This window comes from Phaethon aethereus, assembly GCF_964289735.1.
Source record: "Phaethon aethereus genome assembly, chromosome: 2".
Lineage (NCBI taxonomy): Eukaryota > Metazoa > Chordata > Aves > Phaethontiformes > Phaethontidae > Phaethon > Phaethon aethereus.
Genome location: NC_138582.1, coordinates 136,254,709 through 136,269,099, shown reverse-complemented (window position 1 = coordinate 136,269,099; position 14,391 = coordinate 136,254,709). Strand labels below are relative to the sequence as shown.

Genomic DNA, 14,391 nt, shown 5'->3' with positions numbered 1-14,391 from the left:
GGCTCTGGGGACACCGTATTGCAGCCTGCCAGTACATAAAGGGGGCTTATAAGAAAGATGGGGACAGACTTTTTAGCAGGGCCTGTTGTGATAGGACAAGGGATAGCGGTTTTAAACTGAAAGAGGGTAGATTTAGACTAGATATAAGGAAGACATTTTTCACAATGAGGGTGGTAAGCACTGGCACAGGTTGCCCAGAGAGGTGGGAGATGCCCCATCCCTGGAAACATTCCAGGTCAGGTTGGATGGGGCTCTGAGCAACCTGATCGAGTTGAACATGTCCCTGCTCATTGCAAGGGGGTTGGACTAGATGAGCTTTAAAGATCCCTTCCAACCCTAAGATTCTATGATTCTATGATAAAGGAAGAAAGGTCAAGTCTGAAAACTGGGAAACACTCACTGGTATTCTTTAATTTAGCATCTTTGAACATGACTTTTTTTTTTTTATTAATACTATGTCCTGCTCCTTCACTACAGCTCTGCCTTGTTTACCGTATATTGAGGACTTGCTGTGGGACTGGGTCAAAGCTGAGCCAAAACGTCCTTGTCTGTTGGGACCCTGAGTTACCCCCTGCAAAGGCTGGAAGCGGTCACCTCCGCAGTGTGACACAGAGGTCCCCAAACCTGCCCATTGAGAACTAGCTTGCACACAGCAAAAGTCACAGGGTTACAGCTGCTGTAGCTCAGAGCTCCATCCAGGCTCACTGCAAACTACAAGCAGATCCTGGCTGTAACAGCCAAGAGCTACGTCTGTAACGAAAACCCTTCACAGCTCAGGCTGAAGCATGCTCAGAGCTTGCCAAGCCTTCAAATATTAACCTGCAAAGCTCTGAAAACTCTTTACAAGTATGTACAAACTGCATTTTTTGGCCTCTAACTTGGGCCAGATTTGGGTGGATATTTATGAAGATGGCAAAAAAACAAAGACTCTTCCCCAAAGGGATTTCAGATCCCACTTCAGAAGTACAAGGGCATAAAAGCTTTTCAGAGAAATACTGCCAGAATTTTTTTTAACATAGCAAAACAGTATTTACCCCTAACCTTACCCTTAGCTTCTGAACCACGTTGGCTGCATTTTTCATTAAAAAATTAAATAGGCTGAGGCAGATACCTTCCAGAATAAGCAGATAAGATGCAACCATTCTTAGAAGCAACTGAAAATGAAGTCTTACAAATGTGAGGCATTTGCCAATGCTAGTAGTAGAGAATGAGATGAGTCCTAGCTGTAAAATACATATTTATATTACAAACATGAAAGAAGGTTAAAAAAAGTCTTAATCCATTCTATCAACAGCTTCTCCCATAAGAGACACTCTTTCAGACAGCATCTATCAAAGACTAAAGATGATTGCCTGCTTAGACTTCACTTACGTTTTTCCCTGGAATCAGTTATTGTGGAGACTGCAGAATTATACTTAAAGTCACGAAAGTACAAATAGATGTACAAAAATGACCCTATTCTTTAGAGGCTATTCCTCTTTATTTGTCAAGAAAATGGAAATGAACACATCACAATTAAAGTGGAGATGGATGACAATGTCTCTGATCTCTGTGTACAATCCAGCTCAGAATACGTTGCTGTATTTCAGTTTTGAGACAGACCAAAATCTGCATTAATAGGCTTGATTCACTTTCAGCTACAGCAGGAGAAAAGCATTTCAAAGTCACCAGCACAGCTTATCCCAGCTGTATAAGGAGAAGACTGGTACTTCTTCTGCCATGGTTACCCTCGCTTTATTCTAGAAAGATGAAAATAAAAAATAGCTACTATTCTACCTCTACTTAAAATATCAGAGCACAAAACGTTTTCAGTGGGACTACCTATTTTGTAGTCAGTTGCCTGATCACCACTTTTTCCAAATTTCAAGGGAAAAATTACCTTACAGGACTGCAGGAACATCAAGAGCAGCTTTTCATATGGTAAGTTTTAAGAATAAAAAAAATTCTTGCATAAAGCTGTGTTATTTTTTTTTCACTATAAAATACAGCTCACAGCATATTCATATTACATTTCATTATTTTTCTCATCTCATGAACTTTTCTCCAGTTCTTCTTTGCATTCTAATACTTTTGTTTCCCTCTGCAGTTGTTAAACCTAGTTTCATAAACATGCACTAATTCACAGTACACTGGAAGAAACAGAAATCCACTAATGACATTACAATGCGGTACACAGTGATTTTGTTTCAGCTCTCAGCGACTTCTGACCAGTCTATAAAACCATAAAATGCCTTAAATGATTCAACCACCACCTCCCCCAGCAAAGGGCACCCAAGGATCATACCAAAACTTCCCGGTGGTCTCACGCTGAGCTATCTGTCTCGGAGATGCCTAACAAAGAGCCAGTATTTGGCTCAACACAGCCTCCTCTGCATTTATCAACTTTGCAAATGGTGGTAAAATGAGCATGAGCCACATCATGTGGAAAAAATAAAAATCCTTTGTTGCTGAAGCCAATTTTGCATATTGCATCCAATAATGCAGAGAACAAGCCCTTTTAGAAAAACTGTTGGTGCTGTCACCTGCATACCGAGTATCTGCAGCAAAGGCAACGTTACTAACAAGTTATCCTTGTAGAAGGGTCAAAAGGACAGTGCTGGTAAGACAGAGATGACAGACAACAGGCATCAGGGAAAAGATTAATATCCCTACACAGTCATACATCAAGGAACTCAATTTTTGCCTGTAATCCCAAAACTGCTGAGAGTAGGATTATTTCTGCTTTCCCTATTACTAAGAAGAAAGAAACCGCTCATGGGAATAGGGCACTGCTAAATGCGAGTCCTTATGTGAGCAGAAAGGCTGCGGGTAGGTCCTACGGAAAAAAAAAAAGCTCAGTCGCGTGATGTTCCCCAGCGGTGGTCCCACTGAAAGCAAGGTTGGGGTTTCATTGCACAGGCCACTTAAAAAACAGGAAAAAAATCTGTGTAGTTCAAGAAAGACAAAAGGAGCGAGAGAAGAGGAGCCTCACGTGGCATTTCATAGCATGTTAGTAGCAAGAAATACCCTAAATGAAGACTAAATTGTCCATACCCCTGACTGGCCTCCAGTTACCTCCAAATATAATCATTTAAGGTGAGAGCACTTTTACAGATCAGTCTTTCACGGAAGGAAGCAATATGGCCAAACACAGGGAAAAGCGCACATTTTCTAAAATAACGTGAAAAAAAACATTACTGGTGTCACAACCACCAAAGTAATGATATCATAACCTTAACACGCCACAACTCTTTATCGGATAATGAAAAATGTCTTTTTAAGGCAACTGAAGGCTATGAATTTCGGTTTTCCCTTTCTTGAAGCACATGCCCTTCATAGCTATTAGTAGATAAGTTTGACAGCCTGACAGAGAGCTACCACCCTGGCAAGGACAACCTAGGAGACTTTCTCTGTAACCGTACAGAAGTGGAGGGAACAGAGAAAGGAGGCGGGAGTGGGGAGAGAGAGACAAAAGACGTGAGGACGGTATTAATATTGTTATCACTCTCTCACAGCTGGCAGGGCGGCACTTACTTCAAAAATACCAGGATATGGAAGAATTGCAGCCCTAGAGCATGTGTATTTGTAGAAAAACCTGCATTACTCCAGGGCAAATTAACCTCACTGCAGAACAAAAGAGGCAGGTGCCAACCATCCCTTCCAGCGGGCTTGCCATCAGTGTGGCGGGGTGTGGAGCGGGCTGGAAATTTTCCAGTACAACTTTTTTTTTTTCCTACTGAAAAAATGTGGATTCACTACAACTGAAACAGTGCCAGAACACATCGGTTTGAACACAAAGCAGCCTGCCAGGCTCCCCGCCACCGCCCACACATACTGCCCACCCCAGGCTGGCAGGGCTTCTGCATCCCCTGCCCTCCAGGAGCTCATCAGGCCTGGAGCTACAGCCTGGAGGTCCAGGTCCCAAGGTTTTCGCAGTGAGTGCCAGGAAAATTAAATCTGTATTTCTGCCCTAAGAGAGTTTTGCAACTGTATTATTTTCACCAGCATCAGGAAGGAAACTTTCTTCCCCCCAAGAATGTCATGTTTCTTACAGGGCAAATTTCAAGCACCAGACGCATCTCCCTTGCGCACGCAGATGAAGTAACGGTTCAATCCCAAAGCTACCGGAGTGTCTTCCAGTGATGTCGGTGGCAGTGGATCAAACCTTAGCTGCGGTGACAAGCACGAGGGAAATGATATGAAAACTGCAGGATTGACATCTTGGCCAGGAAGAGGGGAGAACCGCTGAGCTTCGAGGAGGACTGCAGCCTTAACCCAGGCACCGCAGAACTGCTAACACGTACTACTATCGTCGTATGCCTCAGGGAAAGAAGGACGGAAGACGACTGACTAGATATACAGAAGTTGTCCTTGGGAATAATCTTAACATCAGAAGGGTGAAAATCAAGAAATTACTGGGATACAAAGGGAACTAGATAACAACTTGATTAACATCCAACAGGGCTGGAACTTGGCTTCTACGGCAGCCCGCGTACAGCTTTCACACAAGAATGAAAACTGCAGAAGATAGCTCACTAACATAAGCCGATTTAATTTATTAAGGTAGACTAATATTCACCTTGATAAGGACATGTGTACAAAAAGCCTTACAAGCTTTAAAATGCACATAGCAATAAATAAGGTCTTCTGAAGGAATAGAAGAGAGGCGGCCGTAAATATATGACATTGTCAGCCTTCTATTGCTCTAACTACCAGCGTTGGACACATACAACCTCCAAGTCAAACAGACAAGACTGTTGACTCCTTTCTTTGCCTTTCACTCCAATTTATACTTGGTGTGAAGTAAAATATTATTTTTAAAAACCGACTTAGCCACTTACTGTCTGCCAGAGAAACCTTTGTCTCTTGCCTTATGTCCATAGCACCTCTCAATGCTGACAGTGCCATCACTCTAATTTAAAAAAAAATATAAAATTAAATATATACAGTATTCACATTATAAGCCACAATTCCAAACTAGGAAGACTAAAACTCGTCTATGAAACTGAGGTGCTGCTCATTACATTTATCGCTGTAAGGTATATATCTTTTTGTTGAACCACTACACTCACAGAAGGATGCAGCTGATTTTTCATGAGAGAGTACTCAGCAAAGGCCAGGAGCTGTTTCTGGCCTCGCGAAAGGCTTGAGATAAACTCTAAAGCTGGGAACACTATATAAAGCTCAAGCTCATTCTCTGGAACTTCAGAACGAAACTTTCTCAAATGCACTGACATTTAACACAGGCTTCTAAGAGCAAGTGTGAGAAAGCACTGAGTAAGGGAGTAAAAAAAGATCCAAAGCTAATATTTAAAATAAAACCAATTTATTTATCTGCTAGCCCAACAGTAGAAGTCACAAAGTAGAGTTTATACCTTGTGTTTTGGTGGTTGTTTTCAACTAAGTTAGATATAATGCAGTGATTTCTTTTAAAAAAAAGCATGAATCACTAGGATTACAATTTTCTTGTGTTCAGATGATGGTTTTAACTCCCTCCAAAACAGCCTGAAATGACGAGCCTTTTTACTAATGCTTTCTAATGGTTCTTTTCTTGCTAATTAATTCATGCATCTAAATCATTCAAAAATAGATAAGCCACTAATCACTTGCAGACTTGATAATGCATCCTAATGTGTAGAACATGCAATAAGGCTGCCAAAAAAGAAAGGAAAAAGGAGTTAGAAGGGAAAATAAAGCTCATGCCTTCCATCTAATAGCAGGAGATTTGATTCTGCATTTATTTTGTAGGATAAAATGCTCACTGACGTCAACACATGTCTACTACAGAAATGAGAAAATCGCACTGCTTCTCTACAGGATGCTTTTTTCTAATGTTACATGCACAGGAGCAAATTAAAGGCTCCATTATTTTTTTTTTCTTCCTTTGGTACAAGGTTTGTTGTCCAAATATAGCAAAAGTAAAAAAGAAAAGAATAAGGGGGGTAGGAAAAAGTGGGTTAACAATTAACCAGCTGTTGTCAGCAATAATTCATTCAAAAGTGGAAGCTGAAACACATGAAATAAAGATATTTTATTGCAAGATTATGACAAAGAAAAGAAGAAAAGTGCTTTCTTGCATACCTATGTAAAGAATAATACTATGAAGTGATAAATTTAATTACATTTTCATGTATTGAAGAAAACAAAGATGTCACAAACAATAAAAATTACAGACAAATATACAATGCCAGTCACTACATTATGAAGTAGCATTTTATATTTCTCCCATTTTACGATTTTAAATTAACTTACTTTTATTTTGTTCCAGATGGATCACGTACCTGCTTCTTAACTAACTACATGCTCTAAAAATTTATTTTGGTATGATTGTTGGGAGTTTTCTCTCTCCTTTCTTTAGTTAATACAATCGTGCTCAACTTTAGGAGGGACGTAAGTTAGTTATACCAAGGGCAATCTCAACATTTATTCAAGTTATAGAACGAAAAATGCATCGTTACCATGGCAACTGGTAAATCACATGGTATCTGCAATGAGATGCAAGGCATCTTGAGTAAACAGTCATCTGTGCGCTTGTGTGGCCTCCTCCGCACAGAATGGCTCCTTCGTGGAGGAACATGCACAATTTCACTCTCTTCTACAAAAGGTTGATAGAGGTAATCCAAAATGTTATTTTTGCATGGGGTAATTTAACCAGATCTATCATTAGAAGAGGAACAAATATTGGAAAAAAGATTAAATATTCAATGTTTTGCTAGGATTTACTTCAATCAAGACTGTGAAACCTTACCAATGACAGAGTGTAGCTCTCAAACTCACTTTGTACCCTGGCATCAGAAGACCGTTCACAACAAGCACTAGAAGAACAGCCTTCCTGACGGCGTGAGGAGCTGCCAGACGTGCAGCCGCACATCGCACTGGGGCCGCTGGAGCTGCTGCTGCCTCCAGCCATCTGCCCCACCCTTCTGATGGATGTGGCCACCTTCAAAACAAGGACATCTGATCTATCCTTGAATCAGCACTGAACCACGCTGCTGCGTGCCTTGCCGGGCTCAGATACTATCAGCAGCACACATACAACCTCTCCCTGAGAGGGTCTCCTCTCCTCTTCATGCCTAATGAAGACAACCCTTTCCACAACAACCCCCTCAAACCGTATCGCTCTACTGCCAATCCCATAAAGCGACAAATACCCATCAGTCACCGGGCTCTGACTGTACTTCCCTGCTGCCCTTTTCTAGCCCTTCTCCAGCCTCTGTCATGCCCACACAAGGCTTCTTCCCCGTCCTTTTAATTCACCATGGGAAGCAGCATCAACACCAGATTCCCGAGCAATCTCCCTTGGATTCCTCCCTTTCTCATCACTCAAAGTATCTCCTCCTTCTTGACCTCCTAGGCAACCTGAAGCAGTGTTATCTGTAGGGAGAAAGAGAGAGCCACACCGTGATGCCACTTGCCAGCTTCTGATATCACACTGTATGCACAGTGGTCTCTTCAGCCAGCAAGGGATCCCCTTGGGGATGCAAATGTCCACTGACACCTATCTTCTCCTGATCTCACTCTCTCTCCCACACCACATCCCATCACCATCAGACAGCATAGTATGGGCTACTCATATGATGTCACCCAAGAAATACCGAAACTCTCATGTATCTCTGATCCTGACCCCCATCCCCCCATTTTGGCTTCAATTCCTTCCTGACCTTCATAGCTTTATATAACTTATACAGCTTTATACAACTTATACAGCTTTATACAGGTTTATACTCTTTTTGTATATAAGCTCAAGATCTCATATAATCAACTTCCTCCTCCTTACTCAGGAAATTATTTTTATGTCATATGTCTCAGAAAGTCACCCTGCCCCCTAAGTCCTCCCAGTAATGACTTCTTAAACCTGTTTACTTTGTCATTGCTGGGCTCTTCCTTCCCACCTGGTTGGTCATTTGCTATTTGACCTGAACTTTGACAGGTAAGGAGATGGCGTGGGTGAAGAAGAGACAGGCTCTGGTATTCATCAACTGTCACAGAGCATTTGAGTAAAGGAAAGATAAAATGAGATGTGTGAACAAATGACCAGGTCTTAACTCCCTAATAGAACCCTGTGGAGAGGGTTACAATATCCAAGTACTCCAGGGAAATAACTAATGATCCTTTCTTCAGTTCAGTCATGTTTCAAGAAGCAATTGCCTGAGTTACTAAGTGCTTGAAACTGCCTCAGTAATTGCAATGATTTATTTTATGCATCATCGTAACTACAGCACTAGGTCAGGAGGACTTGTGCCTTACGGATGCTTTGAATTTTAACACGGGCATTGGAGGATTAAGAGACTGCAATCAGAAACACAGAGACCACAGTGATTTGACTGGGGAGGGATTTCACAGTGATTTTTAAAATCCTAGGTATCTAAAACATTAGGTTTCTGTTAGATTTTTAATAAAACCAATGATATTTTCAGGTGATCCTATGCAGAAGTTCCTTACATTTTCCTCTGCTCCCTTAAAATGCAAGTGATCATGATCTAATGCTCCTAAAGATCTCTGTTAGGATTTTTTTCCCAGTGTAAGTAAGTAATGAACATGCAGTTAACGGTGTAACTACCCACTCAGTAAAGACAAAACAACCCTGTTGTCTCTGCCTTATACTTCTACCTATTCCAGAGGAAACTCTCTCCCTGCAAAGTGTGTTTCTTCATCTACTCTTGGTCTGTACTGGTGCAGTGGCTGCCTGTTAATAGCCAGCAGAGAGGGACAAGACCTTAGGCTCACGGACATTTATTTGACATAAGAAGTACAAACTTCACACACAGATACTCACCTGACCTACCAAAACAATGCTGTGCCAAAGGACATTTTGTGAGGACACACACCCATGATGCAGGAGGAGATGTTTGCGCAGCAACAAGGGGGCTTGGTTAGCAGCTTCTCGGGCATCCCCATCCTCCTGACCTCACTCAAACCCCGTTCCCCAGCCACCTCTCCCTTTAGCTACGTGAGGCCTCACCGGCACAGAAGGACGTTTTTAGCATAATGGTCATTTAAAGTGCTGTCCTCACCAGAACTTTCAGGCTACTTGAAGATATTGAAGACAATTCCCCTCCACCCCCATAACTTCAAACTGTTCCCTCATGGTAACTGAAGTGAAACCATTGCTAACCTTTAGCACTGCTTTTTTCTAATTACCGTGTTTCAAGGTTAGCTATGTGGAAAAGATTAAACTAACAGGGTTTTCAAGGTCGAAATCAAAAACACAGCAATGATAGTCCACAGTAATTTTCATTCATTTGGTATTCAGGACGCATTCTTTCTGAATATCAAATCACAAAATCATTGCCAATTCATCAGATTTTAAGCTTTAGCTTATTAAAAATTAGACTATGCTAAAAATAAAATGCAGGGGTTTATTTGATCTGATTAAGATGTTTCTGTACAGCATGATCTAAGCCTCTAATTACCTGTATCTCTATATTATCTCAATTGTTTTTTCAACATAAGCAATTTCATAACAATACATTTTGATGGAAAACATTCATATACTAAAAAGTGGTAAAGCAATAGAAGTCAAAAAGCTGAATGTCAAGATGCTAAAAATGAAAATGTTTCTCTTCATTGTGTGTGCCAGAAAAGCAAGAGCTCACACGACATTTGGCAGTGATTTCCCACGATGAAGCAACTCTTCAGGGCTTTCATTTTCGTAAAAGCCCTGGTCTATTTAGAGCTAGCTCCTAGCTCCTTGCCCTTAACAATGCAATACAGATAAAGCTCATTAAATATATTGTCTAAGGTAGGAAAGTGAAGAGGTTTTGCTGTAGCAAGCATTTAACATGTGCATGGCAAATCAGAAGGAAAAAAAAGTAAAAAGGATTGGAATAAATTATTTGTTATAAAAGCAAAAGTGATACAGGCATATTGATATTACATGTTGTGCTGCATTAGCAAAATTGCCCAAATGAAGAATCCCCAGAATGGGAAGTATTTTTAGACCTTAATCAATAGGTTTTCTTTCAAGCAGGCTGGGCACCCAACCATTTGAGGCAGATCTTTTCCATGCACGAGAGCACTGGAATACCGGAAGCTGCAGTGCTAATGAATTCCAAGGAAAACTGCAAATGTCTACAATGGTATAGTTAATTTTCGCATTATAACGGTCAAGCAACTTTTACAGCTTGTTGATATCTCTGCTGGGATGCTACAGCAGGTAAGACATTAATTTCTACCATAATTAAATGAGTAAATTGCTATTTTTTTACTGTTTCTATTCTTAGGGGGTTCTTAATATATCTTGAACATTCACACAAATTAAAACTGAATCGCATTTTAAAACAACAGTTATATGCATGATTTACTGTATAGCTTTTTTCTAATACAAATATTTAATATTTACATGTCACTGCAATGAAAACAGTATGTGTCAATTGATTAACCCATAAATATTAGGCAGAGTTTAAGTGCATTACTACAGCAGCTGAAAAGGAAAATGATGTAGTGGAATTGTAGCCTTTTTCTTTGCATAGTACAAAACTACGTTTTGCACCAGGGAAGAAATAGTCATATCTGTACACATACATATGTGTGTCTGTGTAACAGCTGAGGGTGGGAGAGTGAGAACAGACGAATTACAGGGAGCACACGGCCACCCAGTGCAAGAACAGAGCAACTCTGTTCTACAGATGGGTGCGGATCCCACACAAATTAGCACAGATACCCACAGCTCTGTTGTAAAATTGGAGCATGCTCCTTCAGTTCCTGCCTAGGTTCCTACAAGGAAATGTCTAAAATGAAATAAGAGAGACAGACTTTGAGGGGTCTCCTGAAATGAAGGCTAGAGCTGCTCCTCTGGGAAAAAAAAAAATTAATAAAGGCCACCTTTAGGATAGTACCTGATTTGGGGGTCCCACGTTAAAAATCTGTCACCTGAAGCAATCTGTTCAGACTTTAAAAGGGAAGCTGCTTCAGCCTATCTGTAATGCTCCATAACTACTCAAACACCACATCAGTGTGGGAGAGCACCCCAAGAGCCGACGCTCACAACGTTCCTGAGAGCAGGAAGCAGCACTTCCAGGTACGAATGAGGATCTGAGGCACAGAGACGTTGCGTCATTAGCCCAAGGTCTCAGAGGAAGCCTGTGCAGGACAGGGAGCTCCCGAGTCCCCATCTGATGCCCCGACTCCACCACCCACCCTTCCTCTTCGGGGAGGCAGCTCTGGTAACGTGTACCTACAAAGAGTTACCTGCAAGATAACCCAGTGAACACACAGCCTGCATCTATCACCGCTTCCACCAGCGGGCACTGGACAGAGAGCAGAGGAAAGGTGACCTTCACAGCCCTGACGTCCCCAAGGTAGGGGCACAGAAGTTTGTACAGGTCTCAAATGCGATGCCCGAGATTCAGGTTTTGATCTGGAGAACTGAAAAGGAGATTGAAACTTTTCAGAAACTGCTAGATGAAAACCTGATGCAATCTGAAGAGAGAAGGAGGAGAGGCGTGTCAGAACAGATGGGTCACCAGGAAAAAGCAGCTTCTTTATGTTACCAACTGCTACTATGTGTAAAAATGACTAGTTATTCCTACAATGTGAAAAAAGGTTCCATAAGTAGCCCCTGTAAGCTATCAGCTTTGCTTTTGGCAAGATTTGCAGTCTCTTTAATGAATAAATACATAAAGCACACGTACACATTGGCACCTATCTCTACAGAAGGAGAACTGGGGGGACCATGAGTTCCTTGGTGGAGGAGGATTCTGTCATACCCTTGATGAAATCCCAGGAAAGGCTCCAGATGCAGGATACCATCACCTGCAACATGTGGGACTTGATGGCTTCCCAGTGGGACATTGGACACTGCTCAAATTCCTCCGGAAAATTTTCCCATGCCCAATGATAAAGCAGGTGGGACAATCCTCCACCATGGCTTAATTTTACTTCTGCCTCTGCGGGGAATAGGAGTAAAGAACTCGCTGCAAAGGGAGTTTTGTTTAGAAGCCACATGCTTCTTTTACACAAGTTCATCAAATCTATGAAACCAAAAAGAAATCAATATAGCCCAATGATTAGCTCGCCATAGGTACTGTGTACAGACAGATTATTTAGGCAGACTGAATCAATGTGTTGATTCCACTGAAAAGATCCAGGTTTCACACATGAGGAGACAAAGCCAGAGCGTTGGTACACTTTCCAGCCATTTGCCATCCACACAAGGAAACCCAGCCCTGAATGTGTCTGGTTTTTAGCTTGAAACCTGAACAACGAGGCTTTGCATGTGAGAACTGAAATTCTGGCCTACTCACTCCAGCCAGCCCTGATCAGTGTTTTCTCCCCTGACCCTGACCACATCAATTCTCTCTATTAACCTGCTAAATAAAGCCAAACAGCATACTTTGCAAACACTAAACTGATTTAACTGTTGTAGTTGTATCCACATGTATGTTTTTAAAGTTCCTGAGGTGAATAATCCCCTACTTGCGTACTGAAAGTATTTGGTGAAAAGGCCTAAACTGATATTGTATTCATTGAATAAAATATTCACGCCTCTAAAACGGAAAGAGACGCTGATTTTGCAACCAAACCAAAAAGGTGATGCATATTCGCGTTCTGTGCTCCTCCTACTCTATCAAAAGAGCAGGTTCTCCTTCGTTCCTCCCAGCACTGGGCTAAGGGGAAACGCTGCCCTTGACAGAGCACGCACAGGTCTACTCCCCTCGCCTCCCAGAGAAAATGGAGACGAATAAAGGGATGGTGCTCTCAGTCCAGCCACTCCAGGTGAAGGCAGCAGCGTCAGCCAGGCTGGTGGGGGACAGAGCCGATGCACAGCACAGCCAACAAGGGAGGTGAGCCGTATGCCCTGCCCTTGATCAAAGAGGGCTGTGTGCTTCAGCATCACCCCCTGTTCAGGGCTTACCCTGGTTCAGAGCTTGGAAATCCACCTAAGGTTCGATCTCCAGCGAGCTGTTAAAGGAAATACCAGCTGCTATTCATGATCTTCCTGAGTTAGGTCATTCTATTATTTTCCATGTCACCAAATGAGGCTAAAGTTCTTTTTCCTGCAAGGAGCAACTGCTGCCGCTCCCTCACGTCACAGCCTTCCCCACTCGGACGCGCACTTTCCAGTGCTGGGAACTGCCTGCCACATGGTATCAGAAAATGTATTTGAGGAAGGCCGCAAGGTCACTGCTAATTTCAAACCCTGTTTCATGTTTCCACATGAAACATCTAATTAAAACTTTTCACGGGTAGTTAAAATGAAATCCATGCACATGCACTTTGAGACCTCATTTTCACATGCTGTGAATTAGAATATTAGGAGGTGCTGCACACAGCAGTAGGAACAGTAATCGAGGAAGGAGAGGGGAATACCTGCTTTGATTTAGAGGAGGACAGTCAGCAAAAATACCACTAATCACCTGTGTCTTCATTCCTTTGCTCTTTGAGCCGCCACATACAACGAAGAAAAATGAATGCAAGTGGTGTATTAACTGCTACCGAATCAGCATTCTCCACAGGTGACCATGTGTCAAGCGCATCTTGCAAAATGCCACCACCTTCCAAAGCTACGGCGTGATGGAAGCATTGGACCCTAAGGGCTACACCCTGCTCTCACCAAAAAAATACCCATTAAGATCGGCAGGAGCTGAATTAAGCTTTAAAATGCAAGCACAGCGAGTGACAGAATGGCCATAGCAAAAGGATAACATTTGGAGATTTAAGGGATGCCTCATGATTAAAACAAATAAATCCTGGGAAAAAAGAAGCCTGCGAGAAAATACAAGGTCCAGTTGCTCTTCCCTTCTTGCTGTGGAGGAGGCTTCAGCAATGTAGACAGAGATAGACACTTTGCAGCTACCCCTTCTCCAAAACGCCCTCAGAGCGGGTAGCCTGACCCTGGTACAGGGGAGGCAGCTGAAAGAAAGGGAAAGGCTGAGTCCTCATACTGGCATGCTCCAGGTGGTCTCCAGAGCCTGCCTGCAGGAACAAATGCCAACAAATGCTGGTGGCATTTATTCCAGTGAGGTCCTGACACAGGCTGTCAGATCTCTGAAGAAAGCTTGGTCGCTCTGGCAGTTGGGGAGGGTTGTGGTGCCAGCCCAGCAGCACCTGATATCAAAGGAGGCCTCACCGACTCCAGAGCATCCTGCCACTGGAACCACACTGACCCTAGCACAGAGTGCAGATCTTGCTACAAAATATGCTATAGTGCAGTGCCTACTCCAAACAGGAGCACAGCTTGACAGCTTGACATGTAGAAACATATTCAGCCATTTAATGACACTAGCCACATATCTCCTGCATTACTGGCCCAAATCTCCACTTCAATGAAACTGAAGATTCTTCCTGAACTTATTTGGGAGGATAGGAGAGGGGGGAAAGAAAGAAAAAAAGAAAAGAAAAAAAAAAAGAAAAGAAAAAAAAAAGAAAAGAAAAAAAAAAAGAAAAGAAAAAAAGAAAGAGAGACCTAAA

At 42.2% G+C, this 14,391-nt stretch overlaps 1 protein-coding gene across 1 annotated transcript in view; it reads right to left on the bottom strand.

The window, feature by feature from the left end:
• RAPGEF5 (Rap guanine nucleotide exchange factor 5) overlaps positions 1-14,391 on the bottom strand; it is a gene marked incomplete at its 3' end in the record, with an annotated part of 161,230 nt that overhangs the window by 70,264 nt on the left and 76,575 nt on the right. The window lies entirely within an intron of this gene.